The sequence below is a fragment of the Lygodium microphyllum genome, chromosome 29, assembly GCF_053477565.2.
Source record: "Lygodium microphyllum isolate KBCC chromosome 29, Lygodium_microphyllum_v1.1.10, whole genome shotgun sequence".
Classification (NCBI taxonomy): Eukaryota; Viridiplantae; Streptophyta; class Polypodiopsida; order Schizaeales; family Lygodiaceae; genus Lygodium; species Lygodium microphyllum.
The window spans coordinates 94,829,581-94,836,166 of NC_141163.1; the positions used below are offsets into that span (position 1 = coordinate 94,829,581).

Here is a 6,586-nt window from a genome sequence, read left to right on the forward strand (position 1 = left end):
GATAGAGACCCACCAATAAATTTCATCCACCTATTTTTCTACCAGTACAAAATTGAACCATTGCAAAGATATTTACCTTGCCCTATCTTGAATGCACAAGATCCATTCAAACAATAACTCCAATAGTCCTACATAAAGATAAGAAATACATAAGAGCCCTTATGGCCAGCCTTGCATGATCAAGAAATCAACAAAATTCACACTCAATACACTATATATAACTCTACTTTAGCTCCAAAATACAGAGGGAGATGGTAGGCACCAACAGAAAAACCTGAATGCTTACTCCAAAGTATGCATCCCTTAAAGCATCAAAATTGAACCTTTAAGAACCCCATATCTTTGTTGTAATTGCATATTACCGCATATATTTGTCACATTATGAAAAAGATAAGAAAATAAGCAAGACCTGCAGTAGCCTAATGCAAATTGCAGCCCTTGCTTCTTCTTGTCACATGCATGCCCTACCCCCTTTTTAATGTGTACCCCAACACTCTTTACAGGTGAATCACCATCTCTTATAGAAAATAAGTGTATGGCTTTTTATTGCAATCCCAACCTCCTCCAACTAGGTTGCAGAACTAGACAAGTGGATATATTTCAAAATAGAATACCAACTTTCTTTGGTGATGAAGGAGATTCACAATCTGCCCTTAAAAGGTTTTTCCATAGTTGTGTTGCATCATACACATTGTCTCTTATTGGTTTCACCTGAGTAAGGAAATAATATGAGATTATATATTGATAGATAAAGCTTTTCTTTCAAGAATGCGACAAAAAGCATCAAAAGCAAATCATAGAATGGTAAAGCACAAACCTTGTTAACCTAACTAGATTCAAGGGCACTCAAGGTGGTTGACTTGAAAGACACTAATATAGGACCAAGATATATCTAAGAGCAATTGCACTTCCTCTGCAACACAATCTTGCCTCTATGACATCAATAGCTGACTTCCCCTTAAGATGTTAGTCAATTGTGTTGAAGCTTCTAGCTTCATCACCTTCTCTATCTCAGTATGCTCCTTTTGACTATTTTGTGGCATTGTTGTGAATCCAATAAATACCTCGAGAATCTAAATGACACATGTACCCCTTCAAATCATGCACACAACCCCTTTATAGCAGATGTAATGCCTATTTCAATACACATCCCTTCTTCATGGTATTCTCTATTTTCAACTCTGATTCTACTCTCTGTTATGCTTTCTTTGCTTCACTTTGATAGTGGGAGGCCTCTTGTGGCCATGGCCTTCCACATGGTATTGGTTGCTTGGTAATGGCCTGGGGCCTAATGCCCATCCAATGAGAGGAAGAAGAACAATCTTCTAATGGTCATGGTGCACTTGATTTTGGAGATCACTGCCCTCCGATGCCCACCTTACCCTCAGTGGAGGCCAATCTAGCGCTGGTCAATGATGATGTTGACATATCCAATACCACAGATGATCCAAAAGATATCAATGTAGCCTTCCTTGTTGCCCTGAATCCTACTACCTTTCGTGCAAAATCCCTATCCTAGGAGAACCTTTGTCCCATGCCCACCATGTCTATATTGAATGTTGACCTTGCTCCAATGATCAAAGATCATGAACATGAATTTGACCACCTCTGATTTGTGCCTGGCCAATCTCTTTGCTCCATCAAAGGGAGCCAACAATGAAACAAATATCTATATAGATGTAGATGCAGCTGATGCTACAGCCAATCTTGCTACCCTAATGCATGGCAGAGAAGAAGAAGATGCCTTAGCGGATGTGTATGTATTCAAAACATCACTACCACGGTACCATCTGCATTAAATATTTAACAATGATACAACAAGAGTATTACAATGACATGAATAAATATGTATCCAAAATGAGAATGCTCACCACTTATACCTACAGATTTAAAGACAAAATTTGTGAGACGTCGGTGCAGGTAATGTTGGAGTAGGAACTTGCATCCTCCTCCATACCAGTAGCCTTATTGCCAGATCAACTCTGACTACTTCACAAAAGTAGCAAGTTATCATAATCAGTTTAAATAGAGTATGAAGTAGCAGGACATCATAACCAGTATCAACTTTAAGCATATAGTCTAATCCATTCTTGTAGGAGAAGAGTATGACTTGAAAATGCACTATACCCCTAATAAAGTCAAATATCTAGCTCTTCTATAAGGCTTCCACAAAAATTTGGTGTGAGGGTCATAACAAGGTAGAATTTTCCCCTGGAAAGTCTTTTAGATGCAATTTGCAACTTGGTCATTACTTTCTGATCAACTGGCTATCAAACTGTCAACTTCAACATCACCCAAAGAAGAGCACAATGGAAAATAAACTGTAGCCTACCTTGATGAGCATAATGTAAGAGAAACTTCAACATCCCCGCCTTGTCAACTCTGTATTCAACCTTACCTGCTTTGAACTCAGAAATCGTGTGTTCATTGATCACAAGTTTCACACATCAATCAAAGTCAGATACACTAGCCACGTCAAGCATAAGCCCTTATGATAAGCCTTGCATCATCAAGAAATGAGCAAAGTTCACACTCAATACATTGTATATAACTTTGCTCTAGCTCCAAAACATGGAGGAAGAAGGTAGGCACCAACATACAAACTTCAACACTTACTCCCAAATATGTATCCCATAAAGCATCAAAACTGAATCTTCAAGTATGAGAGATCAAAGGAAACACACTTTTTTGAGAAGAAACAAACCTTCCAAGGTTTTTCAACCTCTAGCACCACCAGTCCATGGTGCTCTCACTACACAAAAGATGCTTTTATAAGCACCAAAATACACGCTAATGACTAGTCTCTTTGATATCTTGGATCCTCTCAAAATAGGAGCAATCTCCTACCCATAGCTCCTTCTATCAACAATCCAAAACATGATGAGAAATTGCACACTAGAACATTGTATTAACCTACGAAAACAACATGTGTATGATAGAGACTCACCAATAAATTTCATCCACTTATTTTTCTACCAGTACAAAATTGAACCATTGCAAAGATATTTACCTTGCCCTATCTTGAATGCACAAGATCCATTCAAACAATAACTCCAATAGTCCTACATAAAGATAAGAAATACATAAGAGCCCTTATGATCAGCCTTGCATGATCAAGAAATCAGCAAAATTCACACTCAATACACTATATATAACTCTACTTTAGCTCCAAAATACAGAGGGAGATGGTAGGCACCAACATAAAAATCTGAATGCTTACTCCAAAGTATGCATCCCTTAAGGCATCAAAATTGAACCTTTAAGTACCTCATATCTTTGTTACAATTGCATATTACCTCATATATTTGTCACATTATGGAAAATATAAGAATACATTATCCTTTTCTTTGTCACAACTGCATACTGCCTCATATCTGTAATTTATTATCTACCTTAGATGGCTTTTTTTCTCATCCTTATTCATGATACTAGCTTTTAGGACCTCTCTTTTCTGGTGGTAGTACATCCTAATTTTTAGATCATACATTTAGACCTACAATTTCTCTACTTCATAGAGCATATTTGCTGGTTATTATTACACTTGCTTGCTATTACTTAGAGATTTCTGCTTTATAGTTTGTCTTGACAGGCTTTATAGTTTTCAATGAGTTTAGAATTCTAACTTCAAAAAACTCATTGCTCCCTCATGGAATTATAATCGCTAATTGACCACTTGCATCTTGAGACTTGCAATTTGTACTTTATTTACCACACATTTCACACAAAGAGGGATCCGCAATTAGATCCAGCAATGTATGGCAACAAGGTTCATCTAAAAACCTTGAAGGTTAGTTTAGAAAGCCATCCTTCATACTGCAAACAAGTGAATTATCTAATGGTCCTCCTGTAACCATTATTTAATGATAATCCTTTAACTAAGGGATCTACCTAAGACAGTCCAATTTTTTTAAATATGCAAATATATGAGCAGATGTAGCCTGGAAGTGGCAGCTCTCATCTTCCCACATGATGAGCTAGTCCAAGATAGCACACTATTGCCTTTCTGAAGAATCATGGACCTAGAACTAGATGAGCTATGGTGGATGCAAATCAAACACACGATACATGATAAAGAGAAGAGATTGTAACTCAAGTGAACTAGGTTCCAAGATAGATTAGCTTGGACTCATAAACACAATCTTGAGTGACTCAAATTGAAAGTTCCATTCCATTATGAATGAGTGTCAAATACATGGTTATATAGATTTTTGGATAGCACCACTTTCTTCTCTGTGCTTATGGGATTCTATATATCTTTTCCTAGAGCTTTTGGAGCATACAACTTTTGTCATCTCTCTTATACAAAGCCTCTTCTAGGCATACATCATTTGATTTCTCAACATCACCCCCTCAAATGATGAGTCTCTACCCTTGCTGGCTTTTGCCCCCCTTACATGATGACTTGGCCCAAGAAACTAGCTCTCTAGCAGCCTAGTCAAGTTAAGGCTTGAAACTTTACATTTTGGGTGGGGTTTGTTACATCCAGTGTGGGAAGCAGATCCACTAAGGGAATACAAGATCCACTAAGGGAATACAAGATCCACATGATCCATGATGGGAAATTTTTCAAGACACTTTTTTTTTGTTGTAGCAGCGGAGTATTTTATCTTCTTCATTTCCTTATGCTTCTTTGGCATTGTTTGATCTTCTTCTTGGTCTTTTGCTCCAATGTTTGATCTTCTGGCATTTTGGTCTTCATGGTGTAAGATTTCTTTGTCTTCAGTTGTGCTCTTTATCCCTTTTGTTGATGCGTGGTACATGGTTTTTGCTCCAGACTTCTTGACATGATCTTTGTGCTTTATAGGTACATCACTTGATATAAGCAAATCATTTCAATTTTGGGATATGGGAAGGTCTTACCACGAGTATACTCAGGCAGTGTCTAATCCCAATTTACAAGATGCTTTAGAGTTATTGTTAAAGCACACAATGCTAATAAATGTTGAAACATATAATGTATGTGTGTTATCTTTAATTTGAGAAGCACTTTAAATATGCAGTGACCTCTTTATTAAGGCAAGGTGTGAACATGGGTGATAAGGAGCCGAGTTTGAGCAAAAGCTCAAGTGTGAATGAGCCTTCAAAGGTAGTAAGGTTCAACCCTTAGGTTTTCTTTTTGTTTTAAAGCTTGGATTAGGAAATGAATCTGATGTCGACCTGCTACCATGAAACGTACTGGAACGTTGAATCTGATTTCTACGGCATTGACCTGTGTCAGATATTCTGCAGGTTCCTTTCCTACTTTGCCTCTGCTGAAAGAGAATCTCTTCTTATGCTTGAGAGGAGGGCGCCATGAAAGCAAAGATGGGTCTGCTTTGCTCTCTGCTTCTTCCTCTTCTTGTTGGCGATCGCTGGGGGACCACCATACAATTGATCCAAATCCCTCCCCCTTTCTATGTTCAATCATATGTGCCATTTGTTGTTCGTAGGGCATTTGTCACTACAGATTCGCTGCTGAAAGATATAGTCAGATGCAATCTTGTGCCAACATCGAAAGCTCCAGATGTTATGCTTTTCAAGCAGTCAAGATTTTTTCTTCAAGAGCTGATTTTTCCCTAGCCATTGGGCCATCTCAGGCTTTCTTTTCTCCTATTTCCTCTCCAGTTTCCTAAAGTAATTTCTTTTTCTCCTCCTTAGTAGTGCGTGCTTTGGCTATATGCTCTGCCTAAAGCCGCTGCATCTCTGCTTCCTGCTACTACCGTTCAAACCAAGTATCTGCATCTGCCTAAATTGGCTGAGATACCCATCCTTGCTCACCACCCTTTATTATTATGGGTTGGGCATAGTTTACTGTCAAAAACTCTCCCATAGAGTTCATCGTTGTGCATATTGTCCATGGCTATAGCAACATCTTCTTTCTCCAAGTATGTAGCATATCCAAAGCCTCTATACTTTTGTGTAGATTGATCCAAGGGGATTGTAAGGTCCTTGATGTCACCAAAAGGAATGAATACAACATGCAAAATAGATTTTGTGACATTTTCTTCTAAGCCACCAATATGGATAGTTGTTTTGGGCTTTGTTCCCATATTGACAGCCAACCAGCTATTTGCCCTAGCTCGCTAGAATCATGACCTGGGTCCTATATTGGACTACATGATAGAAGTTTAGGACGAGAGTAGTTGAGCTAAGAGGAACTTGAGAAGTAACAATACCTATGATCCATTCATGAAGAAACCACACCACTAGCTACCTAGCTCAGCCATGGCTCTGATACCATGTTGAGAATCATGGACCTAGAACTAGATGAGCTATGGTGGACGTAAATCAAACACACAATACATGATAAAGAGAAGAGATTGTAACTCAAGTGAATTAGGTTCGAAGATAGATTAGCTTGGACTCATAAACACAATCTTGAGTGACTCAAATTGAAAGTTCTATTCCATTATGAATGAGTGTCAAGGACATGGTTATATAGATTTTTAGATAGCACCACTTTTTTCTCTGTGCTTATGGGATTCTAGATATATTTTCCTAGAGCTTTTGAAGCATACAACTTTTGTCATCTCTCTTATACAAAGCCTCTTCTAGGCATACATCATTTTATTTCTCAATCCACATCCAAACATCACCACAATCTAGC

General features: G+C 38.1%; 1 pseudogene; it reads right to left on the minus strand.

The window, feature by feature from the left end:
- Positions 1-5,515: 5,515 nt before the first annotated feature.
- LOC148010926 (uncharacterized) lies at positions 5,516-6,029 on the minus strand (annotated as a pseudogene).
- Positions 6,030-6,586: the final 557 nt, after the last annotated feature.